The sequence below is a fragment of the Dermacentor silvarum genome, unplaced genomic scaffold (assembly GCF_013339745.2).
Source record: "Dermacentor silvarum isolate Dsil-2018 unplaced genomic scaffold, BIME_Dsil_1.4 Seq785, whole genome shotgun sequence".
Lineage (NCBI taxonomy): Eukaryota > Metazoa > Arthropoda > Arachnida > Ixodida > Ixodidae > Dermacentor > Dermacentor silvarum.
Genome location: NW_023606774.1, coordinates 25,372 through 40,001, shown reverse-complemented (window position 1 = coordinate 40,001; position 14,630 = coordinate 25,372). Strand labels below are relative to the sequence as shown.

General features: G+C 49.3%; 11 non-coding genes across 11 annotated transcripts; all 11 read right to left on the bottom strand.

Annotated features, from left to right (window-relative positions):
- Positions 1–1,606: 1,606 nt before the first annotated feature.
- Trnat-ugu (transfer RNA threonine (anticodon UGU)) lies at positions 1,607–1,680 on the bottom strand. The gene has a single exon. It is a non-coding gene; the product is annotated as a tRNA-Thr (tRNA).
- Positions 1,681–1,760: 80 nt separating this feature from the next.
- On the bottom strand, positions 1,761–1,834 carry Trnat-ugu (transfer RNA threonine (anticodon UGU)). The gene has a single exon. It is a non-coding gene; the product is annotated as a tRNA-Thr (tRNA).
- Positions 1,835–1,914: 80 nt separating this feature from the next.
- Positions 1,915–1,988, bottom strand: Trnat-ugu (transfer RNA threonine (anticodon UGU)). The gene has a single exon. It is a non-coding gene; the product is annotated as a tRNA-Thr (tRNA).
- Positions 1,989–7,490: 5,502 nt separating this feature from the next.
- Positions 7,491–7,564, bottom strand: Trnat-agu (transfer RNA threonine (anticodon AGU)). The gene has a single exon. It is a non-coding gene; the product is annotated as a tRNA-Thr (tRNA).
- An 82-nt stretch (positions 7,565–7,646) lies between these two features.
- Positions 7,647–7,720, bottom strand: Trnat-ugu (transfer RNA threonine (anticodon UGU)). The gene has a single exon. It is a non-coding gene; the product is annotated as a tRNA-Thr (tRNA).
- An 82-nt stretch (positions 7,721–7,802) lies between these two features.
- Trnat-ugu (transfer RNA threonine (anticodon UGU)) lies at positions 7,803–7,876 on the bottom strand. Its single transcript has one exon. It is a non-coding gene; the product is annotated as a tRNA-Thr (tRNA).
- An 82-nt stretch (positions 7,877–7,958) lies between these two features.
- Trnat-ugu (transfer RNA threonine (anticodon UGU)) lies at positions 7,959–8,032 on the bottom strand. The gene has a single exon. It is a non-coding gene; the product is annotated as a tRNA-Thr (tRNA).
- Positions 8,033–13,135: 5,103 nt separating this feature from the next.
- Trnat-agu (transfer RNA threonine (anticodon AGU)) lies at positions 13,136–13,209 on the bottom strand. The gene has a single exon. It is a non-coding gene; the product is annotated as a tRNA-Thr (tRNA).
- An 82-nt stretch (positions 13,210–13,291) lies between these two features.
- On the bottom strand, positions 13,292–13,365 carry Trnat-ugu (transfer RNA threonine (anticodon UGU)). The gene has a single exon. It is a non-coding gene; the product is annotated as a tRNA-Thr (tRNA).
- Positions 13,366–13,447: 82 nt separating this feature from the next.
- Trnat-ugu (transfer RNA threonine (anticodon UGU)) lies at positions 13,448–13,521 on the bottom strand. Its single transcript has one exon. It is a non-coding gene; the product is annotated as a tRNA-Thr (tRNA).
- An 82-nt stretch (positions 13,522–13,603) lies between these two features.
- On the bottom strand, positions 13,604–13,677 carry Trnat-ugu (transfer RNA threonine (anticodon UGU)). Its single transcript has one exon. It is a non-coding gene; the product is annotated as a tRNA-Thr (tRNA).
- Positions 13,678–14,630: the final 953 nt, after the last annotated feature.

Sequence of the window (14,630 nt, the reverse complement as noted above, 5' to 3'; positions counted from 1 at the left end):
CTGCATAATATCTAGTCGTGAAACGCCGCACCATGCTCCCGGTCTCTTCCTCCCCGTCTACCTTGGTCTCCTGGACAGCTAAAACGTCTATGTCGTAGTCAGTGATCAACCGTAGTACTTGACATTGCCTACGGCTAGCCGCCAAGCCTCGCACGTTTAGTGTGGCAATGCTGAGAGACGGGTCAGGTGCCATGCTGTACTAAAGAATGAAGTAGGCCCGGAGCATGGTGCTTACCTTTCACGACTAGCCCTCGGCTAGCCGCCTCCGGAGCCGCCCGGCTTCCCGGCGTTGTTGGTGGTGTGCTGCGCTTTGTCCACAGGCCTTCTCTCGGGCGGAACATTCGGTTTGGGTTTGAAACCCGAACGCCTCCCAAGAGGCGCTTTTGCCGGCGGCCCATCCCCGGTGCTGGATGCTGCGTTATCCTTGTCTCCGGCGTTGTCTCGGGGGCGCTTGAAGGTTGCACCGAGACTAGCAGCCCGGTCCCCGTCGTTGGCAGCCTCGCTCTGTTCCATTTCTGAATCTTCGTCATTGCTTTCACCTTCACTCGCACCTTCCTTTCGAAGGACAGCTTCCGTGTCGACCCGTGGCGGCCCAGTCACTTGCTCAGCAGCTTCGTCCACCTTGGCTTCAGCGCCCTCCGGCACTGTCACGGTACTTGTTTTCGCTGGCGGCACTTGGTCTCCGCTTCCTTGGCGGCGTCTTCAGCCTCGGCTGCATCCATCAGATTTTCGGCTGCCGCTTCACTCACTGCTGGGCCTGTCGCTGTAGCGTACGTCTTCACGCAGTCGGCGTCGACGTGCCCCAAACGTCTGCAACGAGAGCAGCGCGGCACCTTACACTCTCGCCGGACGTGCCCCGTGCCCTGGCAACGCAAGCACTGCATGGGCCGACCGGGAACGACCACCAAAGCGAGTTCTCCGCCGACGCGGACCTGATGTGGAAGGTCCTCTACCTTGACGCTGGTCTTCAGCTTGAGGAGCACGGTCCGCGTGGTAGAGGTCTTGTCCCCCATACCTTGGACACGCCACCTCTCCTGGCTTAACTCATCCACGTTGCCGAAAGGCGCAAACGCCACCCGGACGTCATCGTCGGCAACGCCATACAGCAGCCAGTGAAGTCGAAGCTTCACCTGCTGGTCCTGTGGGTCGACGATGACGCACCGTCATCCTTTCACTTAAAGTTCCTTCAGGGCCACCAGCCGTCTCGTGGTGGTCGCATCCTTAAGGGTCACCGCCCACACGTGATTGATCTGGTACGCCCCTATGCATACCACGCCAGGCAGCAAGCCCGTCGGCAGTAGGGCGTCTCTGAAGTCCTCGACCCTGTATGGTCTCGCACGTACATCCCCGTGTAAAAACACGGTGTTAGTAGCCACTCGTCCTTTAGGCAGTTGCGGCAAAATAAAAGGGTAATCCTTCTCTTCGTCGTTGGTCCTGTTTCCGCGGCCAAAAGTGACCGCTGTCGCTGCCCCGGGAGAGGCCATGATTCACGAACCGTCATGCTCGGTGGCCGGAAGCAGAATGCCGTGGAATACCCGCGTTTCCGCATTCAGCTCAATCGCGGGTATTGTCCTGTGAACCATAAAAAGGTCAAAAAAATGACGTGAGGCACCGGTGAGATTCGAACTCACGATCTCCTGTTTACAAGACAGGCGCTTTTACCAACTAAGCCACGGCGCCGTGGAATTCCCGCGTTTCCGCATTCTCCTCAATCGCGGGTATTGTCCTGTGAACCATAAAAAGGTCAAAAAAATGACGTGAGGCACCGGTGAGATTCGAACTCACGATCTCCTGTTTACAAGACAGGCGCTTTAACCAACTAAGCCACGGCGCCGCGGAGTACCCGCGTTTCCGCATTCACCTCAATCGCGGGTATTGTCCTGTGAACCATAAAAAGGTAAAAAAAATGACGTGAGGCACCGGTGAGATTCGAACTCACGATCTCCTGTTTACAAGACAGGCGCTTTAACCAACTAAGCCACAGCGCTTTTTTTTTTATGAACCTTGTTTTATTCACACACACAGATGCACATACACATGTAAAAGTACGCTGGCCTACTTGGGCCACCGTAGCAAGCTAAAATTCTTTGAACTTCACCAATTCATCAAGGACATCCAACCAATCAGGCGGTTCCGTCTGTACACGAAATATTTCACGTATGAAAACAATACTTTCAATAAAATTTTCTCGGGTTGACCGCAGGTTTACATCAGCGTGCGTTACCGCCATCCGTGTTTTCCAAAGACTATGGAGGCCTAAGAGCATAATCATATCATATGGGAACTCTTGATCACTGTCTACCGGCAGGAAGCGTATACCCTGCGGTGTTATCGGCAGTTCCTTTTTAAGCGTTCTTTGCAAGATGTCCCAGTAAAATACGGCATCCCAGCACTCAATAAATGCGTGCTCAATGGTCTCGGGTTTCTTACAGATTACACAGTTCGTCGTCCAGGGCACCAATATTCCTTTCTCGGCCAACCATGTTTTCACAGGAAGGGTAGATGTATGCAACTTGAAGAAAAAAGATTTTGCATTTGCTCTCACTGGCATCCTTTTAACTCTTTTTAACACATCTTGCCCAGGGCTTCCATAGTATTTCATTCTGTACATAGGCACTGGCAGCATAACTTCAACTAAATCTTTGTAAAGTTTCTTTCTTGTCACTGTGCTCAGGTATTGCATTGAAAATCGAGCTTTTAGTATTCGGAAGGAAGTTGCTACCTCCCGCACGTAGCCTTTAACCCCACAGTTTACAGGCATTGCACTCGACACAATAATTTCAGGAAGAACATCCTTCAAGCGAACCTGAAGCATCGTACGCAAAAATAAATCACTTTGGTCACGCAAGAAGACAAAACGAGAAACAATCTGTCGTAAGAACAAATGCGACAATCCAAGTCCCCCATCTCGAACAGGACGAAACAAGTGTGTTCGACTGACCCTCTCCCAAGTGGAACCCCAAATAAAAACAGCAAAAACTCTGTGAATTTTCTGTACGTTCACACGTGTCATGGACAAAAATTGGAGAACATACCACACTTTGGCAATTAAAAATAAATTACAAACAGTTGCCCTTGCAAACATCGATAAATCGCGACCTTGCCATCCTCCGGTTTTCTCTTTTAGACGCGACGTCTCTTCTTCCCAGTATTGTGCAGTGCTATTGTAGTGCTCAAGAGGCACACCCAGATATTTCGAAGGAGACACAGTCCACTGTAAATTTGCGAAGACAGCCGGCGTGACATCCCAGCTTCCATGCCAAAAGCCGATACTCTTGTCCCAATTGATCTCGCAGCCGGTTTGTCTGCAAAATCTATGAGTCTCGCTTATTGCCTCCTGCACACTTTCCCTATCCGTACAAAATATTGCCACATCGTCAGCATAAGCAAGCACTTTAACATGTGACGATTCAAGCTTATAGCCATTAATCCTTTTATTGCTTATTAGAGATAAACAGAATGGCTCTAAGTAAATTGCAAAGAGCAAAGGGGACAATGGACAACCTTGTCTTACTGATGATCTGATCTTAATACTATCAGTTAGTTTCTTGTTCACCACAATGTTTATAATACAGTCACTGTACACCATCTTTAAACCATCGAGTATCACAGTGCCTATGTTTGCATGTTCAAGAATGCTGAAAAGAACTTCATGCGACACACGGTCAAATGCTTTTGCTAAGTCAAGCTGCAACATAGCTACTCGATCGCCAAAATTATCACAACACTCGAGAATACTGCGGGCTACATGCACATTTGTACAGATAGAGCGTCCTTTTATGCCACATGTCTGGTGTGGTCCAACAAGAAGTTTAATGACACTCTGCAGTCGCTTTGCCAACACTTTTGTGTAAACTTTGTAGTCCGTGTTTGTGAGCGTTATCGGACGATACGCCCCCACAGATAGCAGCTTAGTACGGTCATCAGATTTCGGAATCAGCACTACGTGAGCGGCGCGGAAAGAAAGCGGCATTTCTTTCGTTTCGAACGCCTCTGTGATTACTGCATGCAAAATGGGTGCCAAATCATCGACGTAAGCTTTGTAAAACGCGGCACCAAGGCCGTCTGGCCCAGGTGTTTTCCCCAACGTTAGTTCGGTGATCGCATGTTTGATTTCATCTACGCTAATGGGTTGATCCAAAAGCGCTCGAGTATCTTCATCTAACCTTGGCATTAAATCAAGAATCTCCGGCTCTAGCGGAGAGCTCCCGCTTCTTTTTTCACCTATTAGGCTCTGATAGTGCTCAACAAATGCTCGTTCAATTTCGTTAATGTCACTGGTAATATTGTTTTGATACCTTATCTCTCGGATTTCATTTTTTGTTGCATATCTCCTTTCGTCGCACAATGCGCGCTTATTGGGAGTTTCCCCCATCCAGATCTTTTCAGCTCGCGCCCTTACTACTGCTGATCGATACTTTTCAACGTCAAGAGCCTCGAGCTGACCCTTAACTTCACGGATTTCTTTACAGAATTTCCCGGGATTCGCTGTTCCCATGCTGATCATAAAATCAAGCTGGCATTGCAATTCTTTTGTTTTTTCTTTTTCTTTATGGCTGAGCAATGTTCCCCTCTCGATCGCTATCAGCTTGACTTCATTCTTGAAATGGTCCCATTCAGCCGCACGTGACTTTGCTGCTGTGCGGGTCATGCTTTCAATTTTTCCTTTTACTTTTCCATTAAACAATTCGTCGTCGAGTAGTCTTACATTGAACTTCCATAACTGCCAGCTGAATTGCGTTTTCCTTTTCTTGCCACCGAGTGTGACCATAACAAGGCTGTGATCACTAGAAGAGACATGTTTGATATGCAAACAGTGACTGGTAATACTCTAAAAACGCTCGGCCTATGCTCTTATTATCTTCGACTAGTGTGCCATTACACGAGATCTTATCGACATGATTACGTCGACCATGTGCTTTTTCAAGTCCTAGTGCCCTTTTGGTGGGCGTCTCTCCCGCTACTAATGCGTTTGCTCTTGCTCGCACAATCGCACCTTGATAGCGTTCTTTGTCCAACTGTTCGATTTTTTCTTTGATGGTTCGCATATCTTGCTTATACGCCCCTGGCTCTTCGCACTCCAGCGCTATCAGCTGATTAAGTATCTTTCGTAAGTCTCGTTCTTTCATTTCCCTCTCAAACTTTAAGCAGCTCGACCTTTCTATTGCTTTCATTTTTACCTTTTGTTTGAACCATTCCCATTTCTCTGCTATGGTTTCAGTACTTTTATCGCATACTTCCATAACGGCCTCATGTATTGCCTCTACAAATGGCTCGTCTTTTAGTAGTAAGGCATTCATTTTCCATAGTTCCCAGTTAAAAGATGATTCCTTCTTCTTCATACCAATGTGACACTTCACCAAGCAGTGATCTGAGAACGACACAGGTGCGACAGAATAACTGTGACACATTGGAATCATGTCTTGTGACATGTACAAGCGGTCTAACCGCGCATGTCTACTGCCTTGAAATCGTGTATACATCACCTCCCGCTCCCCCTCCAGACAGTCACATACATCGTCCAATTCACTATCACTAATCAACTTGGAAAGTATGTGACTGCTTTTATCTCGAATACCGGCATTATTGGATCGATCCCGAGCCCTCAAAACACAGTTGAAATCCCCCAACAAAATCATGCACTTATCACGGCTAATGTACTGAAAAAGATTCGAAAAAAATACAGCACGCTCTTCTACAACATTTGGCGCATATATGCACATAACTCTGAATTCGACTCCACCACAAACAAAGTCGCAAACGACCATTCTTCCCGTCTGACATGAAAATACACTTTCAACCACAAGGTCGGGTAACTTCTTAATAAACAGGACGCATCCCGCTGACGTCCCTACCGCGTGGCTCACCACCGCATAATATCTGGTCGTGAAACGCCTCACCATGCTCCCAGTCTCCTCCTCCCCGTCTACATTGGTCTCCTGGACAGCTAGAACGTCTATGTCTTGGTCAGTGGCCAACCGTAGGACTTGACTCTGCCTACGCCTAGCTGCCAGCCCTCTAACGTTTAGAGTTGCAATACTGAGTGACGGATTAGGAGCCATGATGAACTAGAGAATGAGGTAGGCCCGGAGCATGGTGCTTACCCCTCACGACCAGCCGTCGGCTAGCCGTCTCCGGGACCGCCCGGTTTCTCGTCGTTGTTTGTCTGCTGGGCTTGGTCCCCAGGCTTTCTGTCGGGCGGAACGTTCGGCTTTGGTTTGAAGCTCGAGCGCCTCCCAAGAGGCGATTTCGCCGGCGGCCCATCACTGGAGCTGGTTGCCGCGTTGTCCTTGTCCTCGGCCTCATCACGGGGACGCTTGAAGGTGGCTCCGAGACTAGCAGCCCGGTCACCGTCGATAGTGGCCTCGCCCTGTTGCATCGGTGCATCGTCGTCGTCTCCTTCGTCTTCACTTGCGCCTTCCTTTGCATGGACAGCTTGCGCGTCGACCCGTGCCGGCGCAGTCACTTGCTCCGTAGTTCCCTTTCCCTTGGCGTCAACGCCCTCCGGTACCGACCCAGCACCTGTCGCTGGGTACCCAAGGTCTCCGGCTCCCTTAGCAGCGTCTTCGGTCTCGACCACATCCATGACGAGTTCTGCTGCCTCTTGACTCGCGGCTGGGCCAGTCGCGGTAGCGTAGGTCTTGACGCATTCGGTGTCAATGTGCCCGTAACGTCGGCACCGGGAGCAGCGTGGCACCTTACACTCCCGCCGCACGTGCCCAGTGCCTTGGCAGCGGAGGCACTGCATCGGCCGACCGGGTACCACCACCAAGGCCAACTCTCCGGCAACACGTATCTGGTGAGGGATATCTTCCACTTTCAGGCCACTCTTCAGCTTGAGAAGAACAGTCCTCGTGGTGGAACATTTGTCTGCGACACCTAGGACACGCCACTTCTCTCGACTCACCTCTTCTACCTTGCCGAAGGCCGCCAATGCAGTCCGGACGTCTTCCTCGGCCACACCGTGCAGCAGCCAGTGAAGTCTGAGCTTCACCTGCTGATCCTGAGGGTCGACGATCACACATCGCCGCCCCTTCACCTGAAGTTCTTTCAAGGCCAGCAGGCGCTTCGTTGCAGCTGCGTCACTGAGGGTCACCGCCCACACATGATTAACTTGGTAGGCCCCAAGGCACACAATTTCCGGCAGCAGGCTCGTAGGCGTTAGGGCATCCCTAAAATCTTCGACCTTGTAAGGCCTCGCTCGTACATCACCATGCAGAAACACGGTGTTATTCACTATTCGTCCTTTTGGCAGTTGAGGCAAAATAAACTGGTATTCCGTTTCTTCGTCGTTGCTGTGCCTGTTTCCGCGGCCAAAAGTAGCCGCTGTCGCTGCCCTTGAAGAGGCCATGATCCCACGAACCGTCACGCTCGGTGGCCGGAAGCAGAATGACTAAGCCACGGCGCCGCGGAATACCCGCCTTTTCTGCATTCACCTCAATCGCGGGTATTGTCCTATGAAGAGTAAAAAGGTCAAAAGAAATGACGTGAGGCACCGGTGAGATTCGAACTCACGATCTCCTGTTTACTAGACAGGCGCTTTAACCAACTAAGCCACGGCGCCGTGGAATACCCGCCTTTTCTGCATTCACCTCAATCGCGGGTATTGTCCTATGAAGAGTAAAAAGGTCAAAAGAAATGACGTGAGGCACCGGTGAGATTCGAACTCACGATCTCCTGTTTACAAGACAGGCGCTTTAACCAACTAAGCCACGGCGCCGCGGAATACCCGCCTTTTCTGCATTCACCTCAATCGCGGGTATTGTCCTATGAAGAGTAAAAAGGTCAAAAGAAATTACGTGAGGCACCGGTGAGATTCGAACTCACGATCTCCTGTTTACAAGACAGGCGCTTTAACCAACTAAGCCACGGCGCCGCGGAATACCCGCCTTTTCTGCATTCACCTCAATCGCGGGTATTGTCCTATGAAGAGTAAAAAGGTCAAAAGAAATGACGTGAGGCACCGGTGAGATTCGAACTCACGATCTCCTGTTTACAAGACAGGCGCTTTAACCAACTAAGCCACGGCGCCGCGGAATACCCGCCTTTTCTGCATTCACCTCAATCGCGGGTATTGTCCTATGAAGAGTAAAAAGGTCAAAAGAAATGACGTGAGGCACCGGTGAGATTCGAACTCACGATCTCCTGTTTACTAGACAGGCGCTTTAACCAACTAATTTTTTTTTTATTTATTGCCGGTCTTTGACAATGTACAATGCACATGGTATAGAAACAGACATCACAAAAAGAACACCTACAGAACATACTGAAAAACATGAAAGCCATCAGCCCAACATGGACTGGCGTTGTCAAACTAAAATTCTTTTAAAGCTGTCAGAGGTTCTATCCTCGACAGCCAATCGGGTACAATATCTTGCATTTTCTTAATTTCAATGAAACGAGACATACTTTCTCGAAAATAAATACGAGCAGGCCTAGCATCTGGGTCGCAATGGTACCCTGCCATTCGTGCCCGCCATAAACAGTGGAGGCCATTGAGCATAATTAGGTCGTATGGAACCCCGTCCTCATTGTCAATCGGTAAGTACCTGATCCCATGCGGATTCAACGGAAACTCCTTCTTGATTGTCCGTTTTAGGACGTCCCAGAAGTAGACACCTTCCCAGCAATGCAAGAACACATGATCTACAGTTTCAGGTTGCTTGCAAATCAAGCAGTGTGGGCCCCATGGTACAAGGAAGCCGCGTTCTTCCATGAATGTCTTCACTGACAGTGTTCCTGTGTGTAGCCTAAAAAAGAATGTTTTTGCCCCAGTAGGCACCTCCATTCTTTTCACCCGTTTAAGGACATCCTGTCCTGGTCCTCCACTGTATATCGCTCTGTACAATGGCACTGGAAAAATAATATCGCATACATCTTTATATAATGTCTTTCTTTTCACGGCAGATAAATAATCGAAAGAAAAACGCACAGAAAGAAAGCGCACACTGTCGACTACCTCTTTAAGATAGCCGCGAATCGTTCCTGGCATACTATTGGTACTAGCAATGAGCGCCGGCAGCGCAGCTCTTAATCTGAGCTGTAATACCGTACGCAGAAAAGGATCACGCACATCTCGAAAAAACAAAAATCTATTGACAAGTTGTCGTACAAAAAGATGCGCCAAGCCCAGGCCACCTACCTTCACCCGCCTGAACAGATTTGTTCGGCTACATCTTTCCCAGTTAGAGTCCCAGATAAAAACGGCGAACACTCTGTGCAATCTTTGCACATTTACCCTTGAACAAAACAACGTCTGCATGACGTACCACAACTTCGTAATGAAAAACAAATTACATACAGTTGCCCTTGCGAAAATGGACAGGTTGATGCCTTTCCACCTGTCTGCTTTTTCTTTTGTTTCTTTTATTTGGTTCGTCCAGTATTCCTCGCTCTGTTTGTAGCTATCCAAGGGAACACCGAGATACTTGGTAGGGGTTTTCACCCAGCTCACATTCGCAAAGTTGTCCGGGGCCGAGGACCACTCTCCGTGCCACAAACCGAGGGACTTACCCCAGTTCACTTCACTGCCCGTTACATCACAAAACTGTTTCACCACGCGTATTGTTTCCGTTACGCTTTCTCTGTTTGTACAACACACGGCGATATCATCTGCATATGCCAGGAGCTTGACTTCTGCGGCTGCCAAGCTATAACCGCGTATTTGATCGTTCTCAGTTATCGCCAAACACATCGTTTCAATGTAAACTGCAAACAAAAGAGGACTGAGGGGGCAGCCTTGACGCACAGAACGCATGACGTTAATGGGGGCCCCCAATGATTTATTCACAATTAAACGTGTTGTGCAGTTCTGATACGCCAATGCCACTCCCTCAGTGATGATGGCACCTACATTAACGTGATCCAGAATGGCAAACAAAATATCATGAGACACACAGTCAAAAGCTTTCTCTAGGTCAAGCTGGAGCACTGCGACGCCATCGTAAGTGAGGTCACAGCACTCGAGCACGCACCGCATCGTGTGAATATTCGAAAAAATTGACCTCCCTTTGATCCCACACGTTTGGTGGTCTGCGACGATTTCTTTGATGACGCTTTGAAGTCTGGCTGCCAAAACCTTCATGAAAATCTTATAGTCGACATTGGTTAAAGATATCGGCCTATAAGATGTCACGAGCCTAAGTTTCTCCGCTTTGTCACTCTTAGGTATCAAGATGGTATGCGCTTTACCAAAAGAAGGCGGCAAAGCTTTGTTCACATACGCGTCGTTAAACAGGCCTGTTAGCAGGGGCGAAAGTTCTTTCTTGAAGGCTTTATAAAAACAAGCGCTCAGACCGTCAGGTCCAGGTGATTTGCCATTGTTCAAATCATTTATTGCTTTTACGACTTCGTGTTCTCTTATAGTCCCTTCTAATCGGTCCTTCGTGTCGTCACTCAATGGCGGCATGCGACTGAGAAAGACCCTTTTGAACTCATCTACATTAGCTTCTTGATATGCAAACAGTGACTGGTAATACTCTAAAAACGCTCGGCCTATGCTCTTATTATCTTCGACTAGTGTGCCATTCCACGAGATCTTATCGACATGATTACGTCGACCATGTGCTTTTTCAAGTCCTAGTGCCCTTTTGGTGGGCGTCTCTCCCGCTACTAATGCGTTTGCTCTTGCTCGCACAATCGCACCTTGATAGCGTTCTTTGTCCAACTGTTCGATTTTTTCTTTGATGGTTCGCATATCTTGCTTATACGCCCCTGGCTCTTCGCACTCCAGCGCTATCAGCTGATTAAGTATCTTTCGTAAGTCTCGTTCTTTCATTTCCCTCTCAAACTTTAAGCAGCTCGACCTTTCTATTGCTTTCATTTTAACCTTTTGTTTGAACCATTCCCATTTCTCTGCTATGGTTTCAGTACTTTGATCGCATACTTCCATAATGGCCTCATGTATTGCCTCTACAAATGGCTCGTCCTTTAGTAGTAAGGCATTCATTTTCCATAGTTCCCAGTTAAAAGATGATTCCTTCTTCATACCAATGTGACACTTCACCAAGCAGTGATCTGAGAACGACACAGGTGCGACAGAATAACTGTGACACATTGGAATCATGTCTTGTGACATGTACAAGCGGTCTAACCGCGCATGACTACTGCCTTGAAATCGTGTATACATCACCTCCCGCTCCCCCTCCAGACAGTCACATACATCGTCTAGTTCACTATCACTAATCAACTTGGAAAGTATGTGACTGCTTTTATCTCGAATACCGGCATTATTGGATCGATCCCGAGCCCTCAAAACACAGTTGAAATCCCCCAACAAAATCATGCACTTATCACGGCTAATGTACTGAAAAAGATTCGAAAAAAATACAGCACGCTCTTCTACAACATTTGGCGCATATATGCACATAACTCTGAATTCGACTCCACCACAAACAAAGTCGCAAACGACCATTCTTCCCGTCTGACATGAAAATACACTTTCAACCACAAGGTCGGGTAACTTCTTAATAAACAGGACGCATCCCGCTGACGTCCCTACCGCGTGGCTCACCACCGCATAATATCTGGTCGTGAAACGCCTCACCATGCTCCCAGTCTCCTCCTCCCCGTCTACATTGGTCTCCTGGACAGCTAGAACGTCTATGTCTTGGTCAGTGGCCAACCGTAGGACTTGACTCTGCCTACGCCTAGCTGCCAGCCCTCTAACGTTTAGAGTTGCAATACTGAGTGACGGATTAGGAGCCATGATGAACTAGAGAATGAGGTAGGCCCGGAGCATGGTGCTTACCCCTCACGACCAGCCGTCGGCTAGCCGTCTCCGGGACCGCCCGGTTTCTCGTCGTTGTTTGTCTGCTGGGCTTGGTCCCCAGGCTTTCTGTCGGGCGGAACGTTCGGCTTTGGTTTGAAGCTCGAGCGCCTCCCAAGAGGCGATTTCGCCGGCGGCCCATCACTGGAGCTGGTTGCCGCGTTGTCCTTGTCCTCGGCCTCATCACGGGGACGCTTGAAGGTGGCTCCGAGACTAGCAGCCCGGTCACCGTCGATAGTGGCCTCGCCCTGTTGCATCGGTGCATCGTCGTCGTCTCCTTCGTCTTCACTTGCGCCTTCCTTTGCATGGACAGCTTGCGCGTCGACCCGTGCCGGCGCAGTCACTTGCTCCGTAGTTCCCTTTCCCTTGGCGTCAACGCCCTCCGGTACCGACCCAGCACCTGTCGCTGGGTACCCAAGGTCTCCGGCTCCCTTAGCAGCGTCTTCGGTCTCGACCACATCCATGACGAGTTCTGCTGCCTCTTGACTCGCGGCTGGGCCAGTCGCGGTAGCGTAGGTCTTGACGCATTCGGTGTCAATGTGCCCGTAACGTCGGCACCGGGAGCAGCGTGGCACCTTACACTCCCGCCGCACGTGCCCAGTGCCTTGGCAGCGGAGGCACTGCATCGGCCGACCGGGTACCACCACCAAGGCCAACTCTCCGGCAACACGTATCTGGTGAGGGATATCTTCCACTTTCAGGCCACTCTTCAGCTTGAGAAGAACAGTCCTCGTGGTGGAACATTTGTCTGCGACACCTAGGACACGCCACTTCTCTCGACTCACCTCTTCTACCTTGCCGAAGGCCGCCAATGCAGTCCGGACGTCTTCCTCGGCCACACCGTGCAGCAGCCAGTGAAGTCTGAGCTTCACCTGCTGATCCTGAGGGTCGACGATCACACATCGCCGCCCCTTCACCTGAAGTTCTTTCAAGGCCAGCAGGCGCTTCGTTGCAGCTGCGTCACTGAGGGTCACCGCCCACACATGATTAACTTGGTAGGCCCCAAGGCACACAATTTCCGGCAGCAGGCTCGTAGGCGTTAGGGCATCCCTAAAATCTTCGACCTTGTAAGGCCTCGCTCGTACATCACCATGCAGAAACACGGTGTTATTCACTATTCGTCCTTTTGGCAGTTGAGGCAAAATAAACTGGTATTCCGTTTCTTCGTCGTTGCTGTGCCTGTTTCCGCGGCCAAAAGTAGCCGCTGTCGCTGCCCTTGAAGAGGCCATGATCCCACGAACCGTCACGCTCGGTGGCCGGAAGCAGAATGACTAAGCCACGGCGCCGCGGAATACCCGCCTTTTCTGCATTCACCTCAATCGCGGGTATTGTCCTATGAAGAGTAAAAAGGTCAAAAGAAATGACGTGAGGCACCGGTGAGATTCGAACTCACGATCTCCTGTTTACTAGACAGGCGCTTTAACCAACTAAGCCACGGCGCCGTGGAATACCCGCCTTTTCTGCATTCACCTCAATCGCGGGTATTGTCCTATGAAGAGTAAAAAGGTCAAAAGAAATGACGTGAGGCACCGGTGAGATTCGAACTCACGATCTCCTGTTTACAAGACAGGCGCTTTAACCAACTAAGCCACGGCGCCGCGGAATACCCGCCTTTTCTGCATTCACCTCAATCGCGGGTATTGTCCTATGAAGAGTAAAAAGGTCAAAAGAAATTACGTGAGGCACCGGTGAGATTCGAACTCACGATCTCCTGTTTACAAGACAGGCGCTTTAACCAACTAAGCCACGGCGCCGCGGAATACCCGCCTTTTCTGCATTCACCTCAATCGCGGGTATTGTCCTATGAAGAGTAAAAAGGTCAAAAGAAATGACGTGAGGCACCGGTGAGATTCGAACTCACGATCTCCTGTTTACAAGACAGGCGCTTTAACCAACTAAGCCACGGCGCCGCGGAATACCCGCCTTTTCTGCATTCACCTCAATCGCGGGTATTGTCCTATGAAGAGTAAAAAGGTCAAAAGAAATGACGTGAGGCACCGGTGAGATTCGAACTCACGATCTCCTGTTTACTAGACAGGCGCTTTAACCAACTAATTTTTTTTTATTTATTGCCGGTCTTTGACAATGTACAATGCACATGGTATAGAAACAGACATCACAAAAAGAACACCTACAGAACATACTGAAAAACATGAAAGCCATCAGCCCAACATGGACTGGCGTTGTCAAACTAAAATTCTTTTAAAGCTGTCAGAGGTTCTATCCTCGACAGCCAATCGGGTACAATATCTTGCATTTTCTTAATTTCAATGAAACGAGACATACTTTCTCGAAAATAAATACGAGCAGGCCTAGCATCTGGGTCGCAATGGTACCCTGCCATTCGTGCCCGCCATAAACAGTGGAGGCCATTGAGCATAATTAGGTCGTATGGAACCCCGTCCTCATTGTCAATCGGTAAGTACCTGATCCCATGCGGATTCAACGGAAACTCCTTCTTGATTGTCCGTTTTAGGACGTCCCAGAAGTAGACACCTTCCCAGCAATGCAAGAACACATGATCTACAGTTTCAGGTTGCTTGCAAATCAAGCAGTGTGGGCCCCATGGTACAAGGAAGCCGCGTTCTTCCATGAATGTCTTCACTGACAGTGTTCCTGTGTGTAGCCTAAAAAAGAATGTTTTTGCCCCAGTAGGCACCTCCATTCTTTTCACCCGTTTAAGGACATCCTGTCCTGGTCCTCCACTGTATATCGCTCTGTACAATGGCACTGGAAAATAATATCGCATACATCTTTATATAATGTCTTTCTTTTCACGGCAGATAAATAATCGAAAGAAAAACGCACAGAAAGAAAGCGCACACTGTCGACTACCTCTTTAAGATAGCCGCGAATCGTTCCT